Raw genomic sequence first — 26147 nt, forward strand, 5'->3', positions numbered from 1 at the left:
TGTTTACATTCACAATTTATGTTGTAAAAGATGTATATATGTATATCTGTTAGGTTCTATGAAAATGACTTTTGCACTAGTCCCAATTTTGAGTGCTTCATGTCACTGTTCTTTTACACTATCTGTACAATTGATAGTTGGTGGAATTTTGGCTTGTTTATATAATCTCACAAATATTTTCAACTTCAATTATTTTAAATACAGAGATTGTAGTTATCATTCTTATTACTGCTAATACATATCTAGATCACAATATTCTAGTGATGCCATGACATTGGCAGTTGGATAATTCAAAATATTTATAAAATCATTGTGAAAGGTTCTGTGTTCTTTAAAAGGCTGAGTGGCCAGGCCTAGGGTACACCTTAACACAAATAGTAGATTCTGCTAAATAGGCACACTCAAATCTAACAATGAATAACTTCATTCTCTCTATATATATGCTTTGTTTTTCCTTTGACAAAGTTTGGATTATAGTTTTCAAAGAAGATTTGTTTTGCTTTTGAATCCATTTCTCACAGTTAATCTAGTGATACATTCCTGCCTGGAGGGCCTCATTTGTGGGTTCTCTCCTCTGTAACAACATGGAATCTCTTTGGGAAGAACAAGTTGAGTTTACTTATCCCAAGGCCACTGCAATAAAGAACAGGGAAAATTCAGTTTTGTGTTTTACTCTGTAGGCTATAGATGAAATTACTCAGATTTCCCCCAGGGTAATGAGCAGTGAGTGACATGTAAATGATATTGCAATATTCTAATAATTTCCAGGGCTAGTTAGTACAGTATCAAACCAGCAGTGAACATAATTAAAAACTTTTTCCCTATTTGAGAGTTAAGTACCATAACTTTGCAACTAACCTAATGATAGGTGTTTCATTAAAACTAGGTACGTATTGAATTTTACTATAAATATTTTTACAAGTTATGTTCCAAACAGTGCTTATGGTCAATTCTCACTTCTCAGTATTGGCTGCTTTATTCCCAGACCACTCTCTGCCAAGTTCTCATGCCCAATTGTGCCATCCTGGAGATATGTAGGAACATAGACAAGCAATGGTCATAATGGGAAGAACTTGGGCTTTGCAGTCCAATCAAGAATTTGAATCTTGATTCTCTAGCCTACAATTTTCTTAGTAATGATATCTACCTCACAAAAGTTTAGTGAAGGTTAAAGTAGGATATATATGTAAAATACCTTACAGAGTGCAATAATCATAATAGGTACTCAAATATACATAGTTCTCATCTATGAAATTCTTCTATGGAAACAGTTTATAGACTTATATTTGTCAGTTATAGGTAAGTGAGCATAATATTTATAGTTCTAAATTATCCAGGCCAATTCTGTTCTTCAGCACAGAGAATTGTGCATTTGATACTATTGTTTTCCCATGACTTTGAGACTGCCTCATGAATGCCAGTGCCTGTGGAATAAGAGCTATCCGAGTGGTTTTGTAAAGGATTAAATTGTAATTTCACCATCATAACCTCCCCCCTTCCCCTCGCCAAACACACACCTTTCTAGTTTAATGATTAAAAAGAGTAACTTTGTTGGGATTATGTGCTTTAGTTAAGCTTTTGGAAAGTTCTGAAAATGAGAAGCTATAAAGAAGTGGAATGAGTTCTCTTTGCTCATAAGTGGAAGCACTTTTCCCACCACTACTTGTTTTTGGTATCCTTCAAGAGCTGGTAGGTTTATCAACTTTTCTGCCTCAGTAAGGTGTGAGTAATATATAAACTAAACGGATTCAGGACCTTAATTACACCTGAAAGATCCCTTCACGGAAACCCCAGGTTAGTATTTGAATAACTGGGAGAAGTTAGATGTACACTGGGGGCCAGGAACCTTGGCGGGGTGGCACGTCTAAGAATTCTGCCACACTGAGGATCAAAAAAATAAAAAAGTTAATTTGTCCAATATAGAACAAGGATTTGAAATCTAAGTACAGTATTTTGTAGTATTTTGTTATATGTCACCTTTTATAAAGTTTACACTAATAACCAAGCTAAGTGTAATATTGCATGTTGTATTGTATGTTGCCAGTTAATACATGGAGTTTTCTAACTTGACCGTTCTTTACTTGAGATATTTTCATTTATTTAAAATAAATTAGTGTTTCTGAGGAATTGGGAGGGGAGGAAAAACTTGGGAACTTACATTTATTTAGTATATGTTGTCTGGTCTAAATATTCCATATACCTATGAAAATGGCATGTCTATAGTACATTCTGGTAAAGTGCCAGATATACTAACTTCTGAAGTGAATAGCTGTATAGCATAATTACTCAATACTTTTTTAAGCAGTAATGAATTTAACAGATAATTTACTTTTATAATAAAAAATGAAAGTGTTCTCTCCAAAAGGAAAATGAAAAAAGCGGTTTGACATCAGTTGTTTCTTGAACTATTGAGCTTGAGTGACATCCTATAAACTTCTTTGGAATATTATTAAAATCAAATTATTTATATATGTGTGTGTATGCGTGTGTGTAAAACAATTACTCTTCAAATTACTTTAGGGGGGTATGTGCATGTAAAAATGAAAGTAAAAGTTATTTAAGGGGCAGCATCTCAAAATGTCATGATTTCCATACATAGAAAAAAAGCCAGAAAATTCATACTACCATTCAATTCAGTATAGAGAAATTTCACTTTTTTCAAGATGCAAAATGAATCTAGAGTCATTATTCTGCATAGCATATAACTCTCTAATTGTATTTAGAGGAATAAAATAAAGTTTGCCAACAACGGAAAAGGGGAACCAGACAATTTGTTGACAGCATATCCAATGAACACAGTTTCGGACAATAGGATACATGTTAGGCCTCACTGGATCTATTCATCCTCCTTTCAACAGCTGGCATGCCTCCTTCACAATGGCAGAAAAGCTACAGAAAGTTTCTCTCTTTTGCAAACAACACGTAGAGCAACTTCCTTGCCTCTCCATGATCTTTATTGTACATTGAGATATTTTTCTACAGAATAGGTGAAGAAATTACACTACAATTAAAGAGTGATAACTAACTTAATCTGTATACAGGAACAGTAAAGATCCTGTTTCTGTTCATGCTAATGACAAATAATTGGAAGAAACCCTATAAGAACATGGTGATCCATGAGGCTGAAATGTGCCAAAGACAGCACATTTTTCTGGCGCATGTTACACAGTTTCATCCAAAGTATGAGCAGTCTTGTGTCATGTTGGTGCTCACTTGTGAATGGCTGTCATTGCAGTGGTTGGGTATGGAAACTTGCTATTAAAAGCTGTTGATTTTCATATCCCTGTCTCTAAAGTGCTGCTCAGTCTAGAGATTTAGTTTACTCTGATTAACATTGCACTTCCCATTAGTTACCTGCCAGAATCTCTTATTTAGCAAGTGTTCTTTCTTGTAAGTAGTTACCCCTTTAAAAGTTAAAAATGATCACATATGTATTTGGCTGTTCACTAATTCATATATGCTACACATAGTATGCTGACATTAATTTGTTTACAAAGTGCCTCAAATATCACCAAAAAGCTGTAGGATCAAATAGCCTCCAATAGGCATTAGTAAACTACGTAATGATGTTATTTCTTCTTTTTTTCATTCCTTCGTAATTCTATCTGGTACATTTACCTTCAAAAAATATATATATTTATTTTCTCAAATTATAGAATATGTCCTGTTTCCTACTGCATGTAAATGGTTTATCTACAAACTGGCTGGGATTCCTTATTTCCAAATTAGATAACTTTCAGGAGCTCTTTCCTATCAGATTATATTCTGATAGGTTTCCAGGTTTAACTAATGTATATCTACAAAAGGTGCTAAACTTGTATTTGCAGGTTCTACAGAAAAACATGCTCGCTTGGATTCATAGCATATTTGAGAATTTATTAAGCATTACTGAACTATGATTATTTCTCTAGCTATATTTGTTATATCTTAATTCAAGAAGGATCTTTGGGATTTGTTAAGTATTTACACAAATAAATTTCTAATTACATTTAGATAAATAAAGCAAAGTTTTATTGGGAAATGGGACTCTAGAGCATGAAACCTCTTAGAACATCCTTTTCAAATTTTCACTGCTTTAATGAAAGCTATCTACAAGGTGAAGTCCAAGGCAAATAAAGCTGAAGTGTGGATCTCTGAACAACAATTTTGACTCAAGACCTTATATGTTGACACATTTTGCACAAATATTATTACACTCTTAATATGATTGGTGATACCTTTTAAAATATTCAATCCTATAATCAAATTTGATTTATTGAACACACTGTTATTTATTGCTTAATATGCAACAAGCACTTTTCTTTGTACTGATTATTTTTTATGAATATAGAAAACAAACTCCCTTGCCTCATGGAAACTGTATTCTAGAGATGGGAAGAACATAAACAATAACTAAATAGTTAAGATATGTAATCTGTCAGATGGTGATATGTATGATGCTAAAAAAATGAATGAAGGAAGGAGGAAAGGGAGTGGAGACAGAGGCTCCAATTTTAAATAGGGTGATCAAGGAAGGTCTCACTAAGAAGGTATCATTTGAGAAACGACCCAAAGAGGTTGAGAAAACCAGCCATGTGTTTATCTAAAGGGCAGAGCATTGCAAGCAGAAGGAAGAACAAGATCAAGATCTGTGACATAGGAACATGTGTTGTGTGTTCTAGGAACATTAAGGAGGTTGGGGTAACTGGATGTTAATGAGCAAGAGGCTGAATACTAGGGTCTGAGATCTGAAATTTAACAAAAGATCCAATTCCAGAGGCCTCTATAACCCCCTGGAAGGATTTTTTTGACTATTCTACAGATCTGTTGATATGCCTACCATTCCTGGCTGCCTCTGACATTCCAGCTACCTTTTACAACCACTTTTGGTCTACCCCAGGTTTTCTCAGAGTTTTTATGTTGGTTCCTTCGATATGGCTCCCTTTACCTTCTGAAGTTTCTGTTTATTTGATTTGGTGGAGGGAAGCCTTTACTAGTTTGTCATCTTGTCAGAACCTTGAAGCATAAAATTGTTTTGAAATACAATTTGAGAAGCAAATATTTCAGACTTCGAGGGGCTATTAAACTTAGCTACACTCTCTTTTTATAATATGTAATTTCTGACGTTTTCCAGCCTCTGTAAATAATACCTAACTGCAAGAGGAAGCACATTACATTTTTTGGACAATTTAATAAGAAGAAAAAGTTTCCTTATATTAAAATTAGACACCTTTAAAAAAAGTGTGTTCAGTACATCTATAAACTCACATAGATTAAATACACAAGTTATAGAATTATGACCAAAAGAGACATTAAAAATTACCACTTCTAATTCTTCAGGTTTTCAACCTTTGATAAGTAATTTATTGATCATATAAATGTGACTTGTTTAAGAGGTTAGGTGCCATCTCAGACTGACAAGACATCAGGTGTTTCTCACTAATTCTAAGGGAACCTTGGCTAGAGGAAATTCTTCAGAATGTTAAGCAGCACCAAGGAAGATATGGCTGAAAATGAGACAAAGTAAAAGTAAGTGGAAACATAAAAATTCAAGGTGTTTTAGCTATAAGTAGAGACCTTAGAGAAAACAATTGCAGAGCAGATCTTAATGAAAGCTGAGTCCATTAATAGATGATAATCACTCTCCAGAAGTGTTGGATCTTTAACTTTTCTTTTAATAGCCCTTTTTGGGAAAACTGAGCTTACAATATCAGCATTAAATAGCCTTAGGAAGCATCAATAGGATTAAAGGAATTAAAACTAAAAATTCAGACTGAATGAAACAGTCTGTGGTTCATTATGTCCTCCTTTTGTAGAGAATATAGGGCAATAACATAGGTGTAAGCCTCAACAAAGTGTATCCTTTTATACCAATGGTTCTTAAACTTTAGCATGCATTAGAGTCACCAGGAGAGTTTGTTAAAAACAGATTGCTAGTCCCCACTCCAGTGCATAGATGACAGTGAGGCTGCTTTTCTAGGGGCCATTCTTTGAGAACCAGGATTCTCATAGGTAATTATTCTTAGGGTCATATATTACCTAGGTGATTACCTTAGGATAATATATTTTGGGTGGTTAGAAAAATGTCTTCACATAGGGATCCAGGATTTTTGCAGCTTTTGGATTCATTGTCCTAGAGGGTCTCATGTGCATACAGACATCAGGAGACAAAGACCATGCAAACACTTGGTTCTTAACGAACGTCTTGTACTGGAAACGGCATATATCCCATGTCTCATCACATTCTTTTGACCAAACGTAACTATAAAAGAAGCTAGAAAATGGCAATGGAATTTCAGCTCCTAACAACAGAGATTCTGATTCAGTATATCTGGAAAGGAAGGTTTGCTTTTTAAAAGCTCTATCACTGATTGAGTTATTTGCTAAGTATCAGAATTCTGGTTCTACCACTATGGTTCAACAAAGAAATATTGAGGGTCTGTTACATGAAAGACACTGTGCCAGCCAGTGGGGACTATTAACTTTAATGAAAAGTTAAACATTAGCCCTGTTTTGGGAGGGCTTCCAGCTTAATGAGAGAGAGAGATAAACACAGGACCCTTATGCCAAGTTAATTCTCTAGATGTGTATTGAAACTCTGTCTCTACTTCCTTATTTCCTGTTCACTCTTTAACCCATTTTAATTTGGCTTCCACTCCCACTAGTTCCATTGAAGTAGGTTTTATTAAAATAATGAACAATGTCCATTTTATCAAACACAGGACAAGGGTATTTATCTGTGCTCAATTTTCTGAGTAGCATTTCATATATTTAGCCATCCCCAATTATTTGAAAAACTTTTCCTTTTTGCTTCTTTTAATGCTCTTCTTAGTTGATATTTCCCCTGGCTCAATCGTTGTACCTTCTAATCCATCCTGGATTACTTTTCTTCTTCTAATTAAGACTGGATTGCTTCTGGGATTTATTTGGGTCTCTCTTTTCTCCATTTATGATATTTCCTTATATGATCATGTCCAGTCTTAGGTCTTTAATCCCCAAAGGTATGTTGATGACTTTCAAATGTATGTGTCCTACTCAGACCTCTTTCTCTTAAGCTTCATTTCCACATATTCATTTGCCAACCTAACATCTCCACTTCAATTTTAATAGACATCTGAAACAGAACATATACAGCTGCTTTTTTTTTTCTTCAAAAGAGGAATACTACATACCATGTCATTGAGTGAAACTGTTCGAAGAGGTAAATTAAGGATAGTTTGAAGGCATTCATTGTTGTCTCTTCTTTGAGCACATCTTATTCTGAAAGCAGAATATTTTTGGCTCAGGAATGGACTAAACTTTTAACATAGATACAGTTTATTAGTATAAGAACTATAGATTTTGGAACCCAGAAGCTCTAGATTCAAGTTCTAGCTCATTTATTTCTAGCTATGTGATTGGTAATTCACCTAACTCTTCTGATTCTCAGTCTCTTCACCTATAAAATGAGGATGAAGGGAGATACCTAACAGGAATTTCAAAGTTTAGAAATATTGTTGCTCTTTTCTTACAAATAGAACTAACAGCGGCAAGCATACACAACTTTGGCCATTTTTGTAAGATTTACTGTAAGATTATCTAGCAAGTGATTACTAAAAATAGGACTTGAAAGTTGAATTTTCATAAGTTTTTGACTTACAGATAGTCAATGACTGTGATACAGATCCTGGTAGCTGAAAGAAATTGGGTACATTTTGCAACCATTACATCTAATAAATACCTAAAAATATTGCCATCCTTGTAAGGAAACTCATATCTCATTCACTGCTGTCTAGTCTACAGTTATAATAGAACCATGTTTTCTCACTGTTTTTAAGATATTTTATAGGGCAACCCCCTAGCAATATCTTTATGCAGCTCCCTAACATTAGTTGCTTATTCAGTATATGAAACAGCATAAAATAGGACATGTCAGAAAATTTTTTTCAGTAGATTTCTGTAAAATCTTTGGTTTTGCTTGTTAAAAGTGCTTATGTAATAAAGAAGATAAAATTTTTACAGGTGGATTCAGAGATAATGAAACCATGAGGTGTGAAATTTATATTAGGAGAGTACCTTTTTGCTACCTGAAATATGCCACAGGATGCATTCATTTTCTTTAGAAATGAAGACCATATTTTATAGTTCTGAAGTGCTTAATTTCAAATGACTTACCTAGTTAAGTTGACTCAGATTGGTAAAATGATTTTTTTTAAATGTAGAAGCAGAGTGAATTTTTGTCTTAAGCATAAAATTAGAATTTTTACTGTGTAGAAAATGGGCTAAACTAAGTTATTTGTGTGCAAAGTATGTTTGAATATTTGAAGAGCATGCATAGCATTCACATTATATATATTTTTTCATACAGGTATTTCTTTCACCTGTGATTTTAATTATAGTACCATATATCAGTTCTCACATTTTTTTTAATGGTAATTGAAGGTAGTAATAAAAGAATCCAGTGAATTGTTACAGGAGGAAAAAAAGTTGAATCTGTTCCATTTCTAAAAATATCTGCAAGTCTTTTCAGTGAATGTACTTTTCAAGAAGCTACCTTCTTATCTTTTTTTTTTTAATGTGCATCATTTCAGTTTGGGAAGAGTTTGAATTGCTCTGCTGTGTTAAAAAGTCTCTTCATAAACCAGTTATTTCTGTTCTTGTCATACCATTTAAGTTTGTAACAATAGGATATTGCTTCAATTAAATGTGTGATATGGGGAAAGGGACTAAAACACAGGATGTAAAGCTCTGGATAACTTCACAGAGTCAATATAAAAATACTTAAAAATTAAAGAATTAAACAGTATCATTTTCTAATTTTTTAATATAATGGTAACATACACATAACAAACTTTACCATCTCTCCCATTATTAAGTATACAATTTGATAATGTTAAATATATTCATAATGTTGTGCTACCATCACCACCATCCATTTTCAAAACTCTTTTCATCTTGTAAAATGGAAACTCTGTACCCATTAAACAGTCACTCCCTATTCCCCTCTCCTTCCAGCCTCAGGACACAACCATTCTCCTTTCTGTCTCTATGATTTTGACTACTTTAAGTACTTTGTATAAGTGGATTCATATAGTTTTTGTCCTATTATGACTGGCTTATTTCATTTAGCATAATGTCTTCAAGGTTCTTTCATGTTGTGGCATATATCAGCTTCTTCTTCCTTCTTAAGAATGAAAAATATTCCATTGTATGTATTTACTACATTTTGCTTATCCATTCATCCATCAGTGAACACTTAGGTTGCTTGCATACGTTAGCTATTGAGAATAATGCTGCTATGAGAATGGGTGTACAAATGTCTCTTCAAGACCCTTCTTTCAGTTTGGGGGAGTATATACACAGATGGAATTGCTGGTTCACATGATAATTCTATGTTTAATTTTTTGAGAACTGCCATACTGTTTTTCAAAGCAGATGTACCATTTTACATTCCCACCAATGGTACTCAAGGGTTCCAAGTTCTCTACATCTTGCCAACACTTGTTATTTTATGTTCGTTTGGTTTTTTTAGTAGCCATCTTAATGAGTATGAGGTGTTACCTCATTGTTTTATCTGCATTTTCCTAATGGTTAGTAATGTTAAGGGTCTTTTCATGTACTTATTGACCACTTGTATATCTTCTTTGGAGAAGTGTCTATTCAAGTTCTTTGCCCATTTTTGAATCCAGTTGTTCTTTTGTTGAGTTTTAGGAGTTCCCCATATATCTGGATTTTTTTAAAAAAATTTATTTATTATTTATTTTTGGCTGTGTTCGGTCTTCGTTTCTGTGCGAAGGCTTTCACTAGTTGTGGCAAGCGGGGGCCACTCTTCATCGCGATGCGCGGGCCTCTCACTATCGCGGCCTCTCTTGTTGTGGAGCACAGGCTCCAGACGCGCAGGCTCAGTAGTTGTGGCTCACGGGCCTAGTTGCTCCGCGGCATGTGGGATCTTCCCACACAGGGCTCGAACCCGTGTCCCCTGCATTGGCAGGCAGATTCTCAACCACTGCACCACCAGGGAAGCCCCATATATCTGGATATTAATCTCACATCAGAACCATGATTTACAAATATTTTCTCCTGAAGTGAATCTCTTGTAGACAGTATATACTTGGATCATGTTTTTTTATAGCTATTCTGCCAAACTCTGTCTTTTGATTCGAGAGTTTACTTCATTTACACTTAAAGTAATTACTGATAAAAAGGGAATTTTGTCATTTTGCTATTTGTTTTCCATATGTCTTATACCTTCATTATCTCTCATTTCCTGGATTACTGTTTTCTCTTTTGCTTAATTGGTTTTTTGGAGTGAAACATTTAAATTCCTTTCTCATTTCCATTTGTATATATTCCATAACTATTTCCTTTGTCGTAAGCATGGGTATTACATTTAATATTCTAAAGTTATAACATTCTAATTTGAGTTTATACCAATTTAACTTCAATAACATACAAAAACTCTGCTCCTTACACCTTCAACCTCAGTCCATTCAGTTGCTGATGACACAAAATTATATCCATATACATTGTGTGCCCCAAAATATAAACTAATGATTATTTAAATGTATTAGTCTCTTAAATTATGTGGAAAATAAAATGTGCAATTACAAACCAAAGTTACAATCAATAATACTAGCTTTTAGATTAATGATTGTCTTTTAAATAAAATATCAGTGTCTTAAATCATGTAGAAAAAAATGGAGTTACCATCATTATAATAAAACTGACTTTTATAATTGCCTAAGTATTTATAATTGCCTAAGTATTTACCTTTATAATTGGTAAGTATTTACCTAAGTATTTTTATTTATAATTGCCTAAGTATTTACCTTTACTGACATCTTTATTTCTTAATGTGGCTTCAAGTTACTAGCTAGTGTCCTTTTATTTCAACCTGCAGGACTCCCTTTAGCATTTCTTGCAGAGCAGGCCTAATGATAATGAATAACCTCAACTTTAATTTATCTGGTCATATCTTAATTTCTCCCTTAATTTCACCCACTGCCTTCTGGACTCCATAATCTCTGAGAAATTTGCTGGTAATCATATTGAGGATCCCTTGTATATGACAAGTGCCTTTTCTCTTGCAGCCTTGAAGATTCTCTCTTTGACTTTAGACAGTTTGATTATGATGTGTCTCAGTGTGGGTTTCTTTGAGTTCATCTTACTTGAATGTTCATATACCAATCTTCTTGGGTATTTATATTCATTTCTTTCATCAAGTTTGGGAAATTTTCTGCCATTATTTCTTCAAATATTCTTTCTGATCCTTTCTTTCTCTCTTCTCCTGAGATACTCACAGGCCTTTAAACTCTGTTCACTTTTCTTCAATCTTTTTTCTATCTGTCCTTCAGACTTAATAATTTCCATTGTCCTATCTTAGGGAGGGAGGTGCAAGAACAATGACTGCCAATATAAAATAAATTTTTTTTTTTAAATTGAAAAATAAAAAAATTAAAATTTCTAATTTTGACTGGACAAAAAAATGGCTGCCAGCCTCTTTTTCTACACCTCTAATATCAGAAGTAGCAATCAGTCATCAGAGCACAGATCCCTGAAATTTGGAGGACAGGGTCCATTTTGCCCACAAGCTGTATGTTAGGTGCTCCTGAAATGGCTTGCAGCTGCCAGCTACATAACTGAGGGGTGGAGGATGGGTGGCTGGTACTGTGGTAAGGCCTGACATTGACTGAAATTAACTGCAGTTCACATTCTAAGTCTTCCTCTGGAAGCTGCAATCCTTCAATATATCCTAGAGTTCCAAAATAGTTTTGTCAGATAGAATCTAACCCTCCAATTGTTGTCTAGGTAGGGAAACAGATTCCTGATGCTTCCTACTTCATCATCTGCCCAGAATTTCTATAAATAGTGACATTTTTATTAAGAAAAATCCAGATTATTGAACTTTCAATATCTTTAAAAAGTACAAATAATTCTTATTAGAAGAACTGATTTGGAATCTCTATTCCCCAAAGACCAAATTTATATAAAAATATGTATAAGCTATTCAGAGAGGATCTATGTTCCAGCATAAAATGATTGTTTTAAAGATTAGCCTCCTATTATGCTCCACGTGGAAAAGTCAGATTATCTGTCCCTTAAGCAATGTTCATTTTCTTTTCTCCCACAGACTTTTGGAAAACATACAGCAAAGTCAGATGTTTAGGTGGCAGTACTATCAGTTTAAATGTGCTTTGGGTTTCTGGGTAACTTTATGAGAATTCCAAATGAAATGTGAATTCAAATGTCATTGGAGAGTTAGGCTGAGAAAAAGGCCTTGTGTTACAATGAAGAATCCTTTCATGAGTTTGACTTAGCTCACATTGTGATGGCATGTCACATTCCAACATAAATGCCCTCCCCTGAAATGGTAGAGATACTCATTGAAAATTTATCTACTTGGTCTATGATTTGCCCTTCTCATTTTAAGTCACTCTATTATAATATATTTAGGGAAATTGAGGCTTTAAAGGTATCTGCAATATAAAAATATTTCTTATATTACAATATGCTTTCAAATATTAATGTAGAATCATTTAAATTATCTGTGTGGAGTTTTATCTCCTTCCAGTTATATCTTTCTATACTAATCATAAATAATTCTGTCTGTGATCTCAGCAATATCCTCTTTGAACTTGATTATCTATATTTAAAACAAAATGATGCTTGTCTGTAAAGTAGATAATTATGGTGGGTGAATTGGGAGTTAATAGTATAATGTACTTTGAACTCTGAGAACAAAATGCTAAGTAAGCAGTAGACACTGGGAGATAATGAACCAGTTAGTTTCTATACCTGGTCACAGTTTTAATATTACAGACCTAGGTAAATTAGTAAAGGTCTTTAATATATAAAGTCAATGACTCTGGCATTGTCATTCTATTAGGATCACTAGTCACTAAAATAGAAAAAGTTCTAAGGTCTTAAAAAAATGAAAGTCTAGATAGAGATTTGTTCTGAACCCTGAATTTAAGAATATATCATAGTGCATATGTTATTGGAACTCAATAATAATGTGTTTGTTGGCAATCTGTATATCTTCTTTGGAGAAATGTATATTCAGTTCTTCTGCCCATTTTTGGATTGAGTTGTTTGTTTTTTTGATATTGAGCTGCCTGAGCTGCTTATAAATTTTGGAGATTAACCCTTTGTCAGTTGCTTCATTTGCAAATATTTTCTCCCATTCTGAGGGTTGTCTTTTGGTCTTGTTTATGATTTCCTTTGCTGTGCAAAAGCTTTTAAGTTTCATTAGGTCCCATTTGTTTATTTTGGGTTTTATTTCCATTTCTCTAGGAGGTGGGTCAAAAAGGATCTTGCTGTGATTTATGTCATAGAGTGTTCTGCCTATGTTTTCCTTAAGAATTTGATAGTGTCTGGCCTTACATTTAGGTCTTTAATCTATTTTGAGTTTATTTATGTGTATGGTGTTAGGGAGTGTTCTAATTTCGTACTTTTACATGTACCTGTCCAGTTTTCCCAGCACCACTTATTGAAGAGGCTGTCTTTTCTCCACTGTATATTCTTGCCTCTTTTATCAAAGATAAGGTGACCATATGTGCGTGGGTTTATCTCTGGGCTTTCTATCCTGTTCCATTGATCTATGTTTCTGTTTTTGTGCCAGTACCATACTGTCTTGATTACTGTAGCTTTGTAGTATAGTCTGAAGTCAGGGAGCCTGATTGCTCCAGCTCCATTTTTCGTTCTCAAGATTGCTTTGGCTATTCGGGGTCTTTTGTGTTTCCATAGAAATTGTGAAATTTTGTTCTAGTTCTGTGAAAAATGCCAGTGGTAGTTTGATAGGGATTGCATTAAATCTGTAGATTGCTTTGGGTAGTATAGTCATTTTCACAATGTTGATTCTTCCAATCCAAGAACATGGTATATCTCTCCATCTATTTGTATCAACTTTAATTTCTTTCATCAGTGTCTTATAATTTTCTGCATACAGGTCTTTTGTCTCCTTAGGTAGGTTTATTCCTAGATATTTTATTCTTTTTGTTGTAATGGTAAACGGGAGTGTTTTCTTAATTTCACTTTCAGATTTTTCATCATTAGTGCATAGGAATGCCAGAGATTTCTGTGCATTAATTTTGTATCCTGCTACTTTACCAAATTCATTGATTAACTCTAGTAGTTTTCTGGTAGCATCTTTAGGATTCTGTATGTATAGTATCATGTCATCTGCAAACAGTGACAGCTTTACTTCTTTTCCAATTTGGATTCCTTTTATTTCTTTTTCTTCTCTGATTGCTGTGGCTAAAACTTCCAAACCTATGTTGAATAATAGTGGTGAGAGTGGGCAACCTTGTCTTGTTCCTGATCTTAGTGGAAATGGTTTCAGTTTTTCACCATTGAGGATGATGTTGGCTGTGGGTTTGTCATATATGCCCTTTATTATATTGAGGAAAGTTCCCTCTATGCCTACTTTCTGGAGGGTTTTTATCATAAATGGGTGTTGAATTTTGTCGAAAGCTTTCTCTGCATCTATTGAGATGATCATATGGTTTTTCTCCTTCAATTTGTTAATAGGGTGTATCACATTGATTGATTTGCATATATTGAAGAATCCTTGCATTCCTGGAATAAACCCCACTTGATCATGGTGTATGATCCTTTTAATGTGCTGTTGGATTCTGTTTGCTAGTATTTAGTTGAGAATATTTGCATCTATGTTCATCAGTGATATTGGCCAGTAGTTTTCTTTCTTTGTAACATCTTTGCCTTGTTTTGGTATCAGGGTGATGTTAGCCTTGTAGAATGAGTTTGGGAGTGTTCCTCCCTCTGCTATATTTTGGAAGAGTTTGAGAAGGATAGGTGTTAGCTCTTCTCTACATGTATGATAGAATTTGTCTTTGAAGCCATCTGGTCCTGGGCTTTTGTTTGTTGGAAGATTTTTAATCACAGTTTCATTTTCAGTGCTTCTGATTGGTTTGTTCATATTTTCTATTTCTTCCTGGTTCAGTCTCGGCACGTTGTGCATTTCTAAGAATTTGTCCGTTTCTTCCGGGTTGTCCATTTTATTGGCATATAGTTGCTTGTAGTAATCTCTCATGATCCTCTGTATTTCTGCAGTGTCAGTTGTTACTTTTCCTTTTTCATGTCTAATTCTATTGATTTGAGTCTTCTCCCTTTTTTTCTTGATGAGTCTGGGTAATGGTTTATCAATTTTGTTTATCTTCTCAAAGAACCAGCTTTTAGTTGTATTGATCGTTGCTATCATTTCCTTCATTTCTTTTTCATTTATTTCTGATCTGATCTTTATGATTTCTTTCCTTCTGCTAACTTTGGGTTTTTTTTGTTCTTCTTTCTCTATTGCTTTAGGTGCAAGGTTAGGTTGTTTATTTGAGATGTTTCCTGTTTCTTAAGGTAGGATTGTAGTGCTATAAACTTCCCTCTTAGAACTGATTTTGCTGCATCCCACAGGTTTTGGGTCCTCGTGTCTCCATTGTCGTTTGTCTCTAGGTATTTTTTCATTTCCTCTTTGATTTCTTCAGTGATCACTTGGTTATTAAGTAGTGTATTGTTTAGCCTCCATGTGTTTGTATTTTTTACAGATCTTTTCCTGTAATTGATATCTAGTCTCATAGCGTTGTGGTCGGAAAAGATACTTGGTGCGATTTCAATTTTCTTAAATTTACCAAGGCTTGATTTGTGAACCAAGATATGATCTATCCTGGAGAATGTTCCATGAGCACTTGAGAAGAATGTGTATTCTGTTGTTTGTGGATGGAATGTCCTATAAATAACAATTAAGTCCATCTTGTTTAATGTATCATTTAAAGCTTGTGTTTCCTTATTTATTTTCATTTTGGATGATCTGTCCATTGGTGAAAGTGGGGTGTTCAAGTCCCCTACTATGATTGTGTTACTGTCGATTTCCCCTTTTATGGCTGTTAACATTAGCCTTATGTATTGAGGTGCTTCTATGGGGGGTGCATAAATATTTACAATTGTTATGTCTTCTTCTTGGATCGATCCCTTGATCGTTATGTAGTGTCCTTCTCTTTCTCTTGAAATAGCCTTTATTTTAAAGTCTATTTTGTCTGATATGAGAATTGCTACTCCAGCTTTCTTGTGATTTCCATTTGCATGGAAAATCTTTTTCCATCCCCTCACTTTCAGTCTGTATGTGTCCCTAGGTCTGAAGTGGGTCTCTTGTAGACAGCATATATACAGGTCTTGTTTTTGTATCTATTCAGCCAGTCTGTGTCTTTTGGTTGGAGCATTTAATCCATTTACACTTAAGGTAATTATCGATATGTATTTTCCTATTCCCATTTTCTTAATTGTTCTGGGTTTGTTATTGTAGGTCTTTTCCTTCTCTTGTGTTTCCTGCCTAGAGAAGTTCCTTTAGCATTTGTTGTAAAGCTGGTTTCGTGGTGCTGAACTCTCTCAGCTTATGCTTTTCTGTAAAGGTTTTAATTTCTCCATCAAATCTGAATGAGATCCTTGCTGGGTAGAGTAATTTTGGTTGTAGATTTTTCTCCTTCATCACTTTAAATATGTCCTGCCACTCCCTTCTGGCTTGCAGAGCTTCTGCTGAAAGATCAGCTGTTAACCTTATGGGGATTCCCTTGTGTGTTATTTGTTGTTTTTCCCTTGCTGCTTTTAATATGTTTTCTTTGTGTTTAATTTTTGATAGTTTGATTAATATGTGTCTTGGCATGTTACTCCTTGGATTTATCCTGTGTGGGTCTCTCTGTGCTTCCTGGACTTGATTAACTATTTCCTTTCCCATATTAAGGAAGTTTTCGACTATATCTCTTCAAATTTTTTCTCAGTCCCTTTCTTTTTCTCTTCTTCTTTTGCGATCCCTATAATTCGAATGTTGGTGCATTTAATGTTGTCCCAGAGTTCTCTGAGATTGTCCTCAGTTCTTCTCATTCTTTTTACTTTATTCTGCTCTGCAGTAGTTATTTCCACTATTTTTTCTTCCAGGTCACTTATCCGTTCTTCTGCCTCAGTTATTTTGCTATTGATCCCTTCTAGAGAATTTTAAATTTCATTTATTGTGTTGTTCATCATTGTTTGTTTGCTCTTTAGTTCTTCTAGGTCCTTGTTAAACGTTTCTTGTATTTTCTCCATTCTATTTCCAAGATTTTGGATCATCTTTGCTATCATTATTCTGAATTCTTTTTCAGGTAGACTGCCTATTTCCTCTTCATTTATTAGGTCTGGTGGGTTTTTACCTTGCTCCTTCATCTGCTGTGTGTTTTTCTGTCTTCTCATTTTGCTTAACTTACTGTGTTTGGGGTCTCCTGTTCGCAGGCTGCAGGTTCATAGTTCCCGTTGTTTTTGGTGTCTGTCCCCAGTGGCTAAGTTTGGTTCAGTGGGTTGTGTAGGCTTCCTGGTGGTGGGCAGTAGTGCCTATGTTCTGATGGATGAGGCTGGATCTTGTCTTTCTGGTGGGCAGGTCCACATCTGGTGGTGTGTTTTGGGGGTGTCTGTGACCTTATTATGATTTTAGGCAGCCTCTCTGCTAATGGATGGGACTGTGTTCCTGTCTTGCTAGGTGTTTGGCATAGGGTGTCCAGCACTGTAGGTTGCTGGTCATTGAGTGAAGCTGGGTCATGGCATTGAGGTGGAGATCCCTGGGAGATTTTCACCGTTTGATATTACGTGGAGCTGGGAGGTCTCTTGTGGACCAGTGTCTTGAAGTTGTCTCTCCCACCTCAGAGACACAGCCCTGATGCCTGGCTGGAGCACCAAGAGCCTTTCATTCACACGGCTCAGAATAAAAGGGAGAAAAAATAGAAAGAAAGAGGATAAAATAAAATAAAGTAAAATAAAATAAAATAAAGTTATTAAAATAAAAAATAAAAAACAGTTGTTAAGAAAAAAATTTTAGAAAGTAAAAAAAAAAAAAAAAAGGACGGACAGACCCCTAGCACAAATGGTGAAAGGAAAGCTATACAGACAAAATCACACACAGAAGCATACACCTACACACTCACAAAAAGAGAAAAAGGGGAAAATATATTTGCTCTCAAAGTCCACCTCCTCAGTTTGGGATGATTCGTTGTCTATTCAGGTATTCCACAGATGCAGGTACATCAAGTTAATTGTGGAGCTTTAATCCGCTGCTCCTGAGGCTGCTGGGAGGGATTTCCCTTTCTCTTCTTTGTTCGCACAGCTCCCGGGGGTTCAGCTTTGTATTTGGACCCGCCTCTGCATGTAGGTCGCCTGAGGGCGTCTGTTCTTCGCTCAGACAGGACGCGGGGTTAAAGGCGCAGCTGCTTCGGGAGCTCTGGCTCACTCAGGCGGGGGGAGGGAGCTGTACGGAGGAGGCGGGGCGAGCCTGCGGCGTCAGAGGCGTCGTGACGTTGCAGCAGCCCGAGGCACGCCATGCGTTGTCCCGGGAAGTTGTCCCCGGATCACGGGAGCCTGGCCGTGGCGGGCTGCACAGGCTCCTGGGAGTGGCGGTGTGGACAGTGACCTATGCTCGCATACAGGCTTTCTGGAGGCGGCAGCAGCAGCCTTAGCGTCTCATGCCCGTCTCTGGGGTCCGCGCTGATAAGCTGTGGCTCGCGCCTGTCTCTGGAGTTCATTTAGGCAGCGCTCTGAATCCCCTCTCCTCGCGCACCAGGAAACAAAGAGTCAAGAAAAAGTCTCCTGCCCCTTCGGCAGCTCCACACCTTTTCCCGGACTCCTTCCCGGCTCGCCGTGGCGCACTAGCCCCCTTCAGGCTGTGTTCACGCCGCCAACCCCAGTCCTCTCCCTGCGAACCGACCTCCGAAGCCCGAGCCTCAGCTCCCAGCCCCGCCCGCCCCGGCGGGGGAGCAGACAAGCCTCTCGGGCTGGTGAGTGCTGCTCGGCGCCGATCCTCCGTGCGGGAATCTCTCCGCTTTGCCCTCCGCACCCCTGTGTCTGCGCTCTCCTCCGTGGCTCCGAAGCTTCCCCCCTCTGCCACCCGCAGTCTCCGCCCGTGAAGGGGCTCCTAGTGTGTGGAAACCTTTCCTCCTTCACGGCTCCCTCCCACTGGTGCAGGGCCCGTCCCTATTCTTTTGTCTCTTGTTTCTTTTTTCTTTTGCCCTACCCAGGTACGTGGGGAGTTTCTTGCCTTTTGGGAGGTCTGAGGTCTTCTGCCAGTGTTCAGGAGGTGTTCTGTACTGGTTGTTCCACATGTAGATGTATTTCTGATGTATCTGTGGGGAGGAAGGTGATCTCCGTGTCTTACTCCTCCGCCATCTTGAAGCCTCTCTAGATAATAAGGTTTTAAGCAGAAATTGATTGTGCAGGGTAATGTTCACGTGTTGATACTTTCTTGTTTTCAGTTTTTAGAATTATTTATTTTAAAAGATATTTGGGGGCTTCCCTGGTGGCGCAGTGGTTGAGAGTCTGCGTGCCAGTGCAGGGGACAGGGGTTCGAGCCCTGGTCTGGGAGGATCCCACATGCCGCGGAGCAACTGGGCCCATGAGCCACAATTACTGAGCCTGCGCGTCTGGAGCCTGTGCTCCGCAACAAGAGAGGCTGCGATAGTGAGAGGCCCGCGCACTGCGATGAAGAGTGGCCCCCACTTGCCGCAACTAGAGAAAGCCCTCGCACAGAAACGAAGACCCAACACAGCCATAAATAAATAAATTAAAAAAAAAAAGATATTTGGTATGTTAGTTATATAAAATGAGATATGCAGACCTTCCAGTAATTTTGTCAACTCTGTATGTGGAAAAATTCTTTTTGTTATAGAAGTGCTGGGTCTGGTGGACCCCAACTAGGTCCTTCCCTTGCCCTGTGTTGCTTGTGCCTATCGAATGAGACCAGGTTCGGCAAAGCAGAGCAGAAACTTTATTCCTTGATCGAGGAATGGGGAAGGGAGAGCTCTCAGACCCCTTCTTCTGGGGGAAGGGAAGTGGGAAACTTTTAAGGGTTAAGAGGTGGGTGTGCCATCAGAACCCGGAGAAAGTGGCAATAAGTTCCAGAAACAGCCAAAACATGCACAGTCCTGTAGGCTCTTTTGTGCAGGACACTAACTGTGCTAGCAAAGTGCAAGTCCTCCCTTTCAGAGGAGATCCTAGCATGGTAATGAAGCAAAGGCAAATTTCAGACATTTTGGGTCTCATCTGTACAGATGCTGCCCTGGTGGTCAGGCTGGAGCCAGTTCAGGGCAGTGGACTGTCACCATCTTGGACCTTTCTGCTCAAGCTGATTCTGTGGTTTTGCTTATGTGGCGTCTGCCTTAGTTGTTGTTAAGTACGCACTGCTGTGGGCATAGACTAACAGATTGTGGTATGGAAAGAAAGAAAGTAGGAGCCTCTGTACAGGTAAGGGTCTCTTTCTGGTGACACTTCAAGATGTGTATCCAAACCTTTCTCAATATTTTTAGAGGGAATTCTGAGCTAGGTGAAGACATTTTCTTTCTTTCACTACCTTCCCAGCTAAACAATGTTTCCTCTACTTGCCTCTTTTCTTATTTATAAGATAAAGATGAATTTAAATATTCAAACTAAAAATACAAGTATATGATTAATACTTTGCTGAATAATTTGGAAGTCATGATAATACCTGTGATAATAAATTCACATACAGGTGCATTTGCAATTCTCCTTTTGTTCTAATTTAGAATTGGTTGTAACTTACATTTTTATTCCTATATTTGAATTTAGGTATCCTATTTTACAAGATCATGCCTAACTAATATAAGGAAAGTTTAAACTATTCCTGTTTCTTGAGTATCTAATATATTCAGGCTCTGTTATAGACACTCTAACAAAAATAGTTTCTATAGCCCAGGAAATTATATTTTGCTAAGGAGACAAGGCATATATCCATGGTGGAGACAACACCGTGAATAAAGACATGAAGGCATAAAAGCTTAACATGTTTTTAAGAGTTATGGATGTGGTCAGGTTAGTAACTTCTTTCTTTCTTTCTTTCTTTTTTATAAATTTATTTATTTATTTATTTTTGGCAGTGTTGGGTCTTCGTTTCTGTGTGAGGGCTTTCTCTAGTTGCGGCGAGCGGGGACCACTCTTCATCGCGGTGCGCAGGCCTCTCACTATCGTGGCCTCTCTTGTTGCCGAGCACAGGCTCCAGACGCACAGGCTCAGTAGTTGCGGCTCACGGGCCCAGTTGCTCCGCGGCATGTGGGATCTTCCCAGACCAGGGCTTGAACCCGTGTCCCCTGCATTGGCAGGCAGATTCTCAACCACTGCACCACCAGGGAAGCCCCTCTTTATTTATTTTTTAAAATTTATGTTTTGGCTGCGTGGGGTCTTTGTTGCTGCGCACAGGCTTTCTCTAGTTGCGGCGAGCGGGGGCTACACTTTGTTGCAGTGCACGGGCTTCTCATTGCGGTGGCTTCTCTTGTTGTGCAGCACAGGCTCTAGGTGTGCGGGCTTCAGTAGTTGCAGTGTGTGGGCTCAGTAGTTGTGGCTTGAGGGCTCTAGAGCATAGGCTCAGTAGTTGTGGCGCACAGGCTTAGTTGTTCTGCAGCACGTGGGATCTTCCCGGACCAGGGATCGAACCCATGTCCCCTGCATTGGCAGGTGGATTCTTAATCACTGCACCACCAGGGAAGTCCCAGGTTAATAACTTCTTACAAATCTTTGTTTTTAACAGGCATATTTGCAAATGCGAATTTTTAGAACATGGTTTTATTAACTTGTACGTATGACCCTTTACAATAGTTAAAAAATTAAGACTTCAACATGTTTTTAATACTACTATAAACTATAATTACTTCCTTTCTAAGACATAAGTAGACAAGGATGATATATTTTGTATTTAAAATCTTGTATGTAGTGCTCACTTCAGCAGCACATATACTAAAATTGGAACGATACAGAGAAGATTAGCATGGCCCCTGCGCAAGGATGACATGCAAATTCGTGAAGCGTTCCATATTTTTCAACAAACACGTGAAAGAATGTTCAACATCAATAATCATTAGAGAAGTGCAAATCAAAACTACAATGAGCTATCATCTCACACCAGTCAGAATGGCCATCATCAAAAAATCTACGAACAATAAATGCTGGAGAGGGTGTGGAGAAAAGGGAACCCTCTTGCACTGTTGGTTGGAATATAAATTGATACAGCCACTATGGAGAACAGTATGGAGGTTCCTTAAAAAAGTAAAAATAGAACTACCATATGACCCAGCAATCCCACTACTGGGCATATACCCTGAGAAAACCATAATTCAAAAAGAGTCATGTACCACAATGTTCACTGCAGCTCTATTTACAATAGCCAGGACATGGAAGCAACCTAAGTGTCCATTAACAGATGAATGGATAAAGAAGATGTGGGACATATATACAATGGAATATTACTCAGCCATAAAAAGAAACGAAATTGAGTTATTTGTAGTGAGGTGGATGGACCTAGAATGTGTCATACAGAGTGAAGTAAGTCAGAAAGAGAAAAACAAATACCATATGCTAACACATATATATGGAATCAAAAAAAAAAATGGTCATGAAGAACCTAGGGGCAAGAAGGGAGTAAAGACACAGACCTACTAGAGAATGGACTTGAGGTCACGGGGAGGGGGAAGGGTAAGCTGGGACGAAGTGAGAGAGTGGCATGGACATCTATACAGTACTAAATGTAAAATAGATAGCTAGTGGGAAGCAGCCGCATAGCACCGGGAGATCAGCTCGGTGCTTTGTGACCACCTAGAGAGGTGGGATACGGAGGATGGGAGGGAGGGAGACGCAAGAGGGAAAAGATATGGGGATATATGTATATGTATAACTGATTCACCTTGTTATAAAGCAGAAACTAACACACCATTGTAAAGCAATTATACTCCAATAAAGATGTTTAAAAAAAAACCAAAAAACTTGTATGTAGACTCACCTGAATATGCCACTCTCTTTGTGTCAGGATAAGTGATGCCTTTTTTCCCTTCCATGTACGGAGCAGATCATCAGTCCCAAATAATGGAAATGACTAATTAAAAATTGGTCTAACGGGAATATTTAGGAGGTGTTTGTTCTCTGCCTGTTGCTTGGTTATTCTTCCCTCCAGTTTGGCCAATGCAAAGTGTAAATAGAGTATAATTTGTTGATCAAACACTGTGTGTGTGTGTGTGTGTGTGTGTGTGTGTCTGTGTGAGTGTGTAAGTGGTGGAAGAATTATTTCATCTTGACAATAAGTTGGATCTGGTTTTCACCTCCAGGTTATAAAATAAAACTGACAGTTAAAATGTGCTAATAAAAATAGCTGGGAAAGAAATAGACGCTGTGTCATCATGTAAGCTATATAGCTATGTATGTTGCATTTGAGAAACTTTAGTTTCAGGAAGTAAATCTAGGATATTTGATGTTAAATTAGACTGCTAATATGTGTGTATTAATACAAAGGATAAAGAGATGACATTGCAATACTATTGGAAGTGCATGACATAAGAAAGAACTGTCTTTCCTGAGATTCTTCATGTGGAACTTACAAGGTTGTTTTCAGAATACTTGTGTTTGATACAAAATGCTTCATTTAACAATACTTTTGTGGTAAAAAGCCAAATTTAAGATGAGAGTTTATAGCTGAAGGAAAAAGTAAATAAATAAATAAGTGTATTTGAAATGTTGACTAGGATTTCCTGTTCTTTGGTTATGCTGCCTGTGTGCAGTAAGATGAATCATTTCTTTTGTGTACTTCTTTGCTGTTTGCAGAAAGATGAACTGCTTTTTTTGTGCATTTGCTTTCAGTATGTCTTAATTCAGCACAGAAATGACTAATTTCTTATCATTTTGGCAGGTTTCTGCCATTTATTAAGCCAGGTTTAATGTTTAAAGCAATTTTAAGTGTTCTGTCAGGTAATAGTAAAATGCTTCCATTAAAAATGTGTTAGCAATACTCAGCAGAAGTCAATAACATCACCTGCTATAAAAAAAGTTTGATTAGAAACTTTTCTAAAAGACCCATTTAGAACCCATGACAAGCTGAAACATCTCTATATAAACATACATCACTTCTTTGCGAATAGACATTTAGATTATCTGGTTTAAAACAAATTGGTTATTTCAGCTCCAATTATAGCACATTTATATCACACTTCCTAAAAAGCTGCTAAAGAAATTTTTATATCCCACTCTGATACTATTAGATTTCAGTGTAAGGATTAACTTAGATTCTCATAAATATTATCACAAATTAAAATGAGTCTTCATGAATGTGAATTAAAATTATCAAGATAAATCTAAAATTTATTGCCTAAATATTAGTTTATAAAGTATATTTCTAATTCAGGTGACAGGATAGGTCAGAAATTAATGTCTATTACATATGTTGATTACATCAATAAAATATTAATAGTCTGGGTATTAGCTATATAATAGTGTAATTAAGAAATAATTTATGTATCAGTTTAAAAAATTTCTTCACCCTTTTCTCATGTTCTTAGCCATGGCAGGTATTCAAATACATAGGAAACGTAAAGGAAGCATTTAAAAAGGCTGGTCAAAGTAGTCAATGAATCCATGCAAACATAGAAGAGCAGTGGTAAGAGAAAGCCAAGCTGACACAGTAAGACTATTAGACACTCTGCCTTCTCTAGCAAAAAGTAATCATTGCTTGCTTTCCCATGGTGAAGCCACATAGGGTGGAGAGGTCAAAACTTGCCACACTTGTCAATAATGGACATAGTTTCATCCTTGCTTTATCATGAATTGACTCTAATAATGCATGTTTAATATCATAATTATCTTTTGCTAGAAGACTTGGGGCTTCAGCTACAGAATTATTAAATCAACAAAATTGATAGATGTAAAGTGTGTCTGCTTCTGTTTATACATATATGTGTATTTGTGTGTATGTGTAAACATATACATGCATATTTGTGTTTGCATGTATAGTGTGTTTATCTTTTCATATGTGTATATAATACCTGTATTATATTTATATGTGGAAAAAAGTCATTTTTATATACACATAATTTTATTTTTTTACACTGCAATGAATATAGTCAAGAAACATGTATTATGTGTATATGGATGTGTATGTGGATATGTACATATATAGTTATTCCTTTATCATGTTATTGACCCTGAGGTATATGTCTCTTTTTGTCAACAGGGTCTTCATTAGGTTTATTCAAAAATACAAAAAGTACATTGTCCCAATGATTTATGATTAAAAAGTAAATAATTTAAAAATGTGTGCTTGCTTAGAACTGGAAGAGTCAGAATGAATGCAAATAAAGTATGCATGGCCAGATGGGAAAGAAACTCCAGATATGCTGTAAAGTCAGAATCCCTGTTAGAACACTTTTATGTCTTTTGGGTGCAATCCTGGAAGGCAGTATCCCATAGTGATGTAAAGCAAGGATGTTGGAGTAAGGAGGTAAAAGCTCTGGCCCTTGTTGTGGAACCTTAGGCATATTTCTTGCATGGAATCCTAATTTTAAAAACTGTATGTGTGTGTAGTAGTGTACATATCACATAGTTATTTTAAAGATTAAATTAAATACTGTAATATGAAGAAAATAATAGAACATGTTAAGCTTTGTTTGGATTATATTACAGTATTTAAAAAAAGAAAACACTAGCATGTATTGAGACATATTTAGTTACCACAATTTACTTACATTTCGCAGGCATAGTATCATTTAATACAGTTAATAATCCTTACAGATGGATATTATTTTTATTATTAGATATTACAGGTGATGAATGTGGAGTTTAGAATTTGAATCCCTTGCTCAAGGTCATATACTTAACAAATGTCAGAGTCAGGATTTGTAATCAGTTTACTCTTAGAACTGGGATGTTTAATCAATACACTGACAAACACACAGTCAAATCAAAGTTAGCCACAACTCTTTTCATCATCATCATCATTATTACATATGAAGGAAAAATGCCATAATTATTCACTAGAACTTATATTAGTTCTTCAGGAAATATGTCTCCATTACTTCTGCTCAGAGATTTGTATGTCTCTAAATTTTTAATAAATATTATTGAATTTACTATTGTAAAAGATACTGAAACTCTTGTTCCAAAAAAAAAAAAAAGAAAGAAAGGAAAGAAGGAAGGAAATAAAGAGAAAAAGTAAATTAAAATCGTTGTAGAAATTTGATTCCTATTTACTTTAAGAATGGACTCTCAGAAAATTTCCTGATTTTTCTCCTATTATTCAGAAAAGAAAATTCTACAAGTTATGAATTCTTAAAGATCTCATGACATGAGACATTCAGTGTATTTAACCACTTTGTCCTGCAAAGGCTTTTTGTATTTATTAT

At 36.5% G+C, this 26147-nt stretch overlaps 1 protein-coding gene and 1 non-coding gene across 2 annotated transcripts in view; both read left to right on the forward strand.

The window, feature by feature from the left end:
• The window catches only part of GRID2 (glutamate ionotropic receptor delta type subunit 2), a 1394429-nt gene that overhangs the window by 244308 nt on the left and 1123974 nt on the right, over window positions 1-26147 (forward strand). The gene's annotated exons all lie outside the window — the stretch shown is intronic.
• Window positions 21700-21806, forward strand: LOC118896234. The gene has a single exon (XR_005020140.1). It is a non-coding gene; the product is annotated as a U6 spliceosomal RNA (small nuclear RNA).

The sequence above is a fragment of the Balaenoptera musculus genome, chromosome 5, assembly GCF_009873245.2.
Source record: "Balaenoptera musculus isolate JJ_BM4_2016_0621 chromosome 5, mBalMus1.pri.v3, whole genome shotgun sequence".
In the NCBI taxonomy this organism is placed as follows: Eukaryota; Metazoa; Chordata; class Mammalia; order Artiodactyla; family Balaenopteridae; genus Balaenoptera; species Balaenoptera musculus.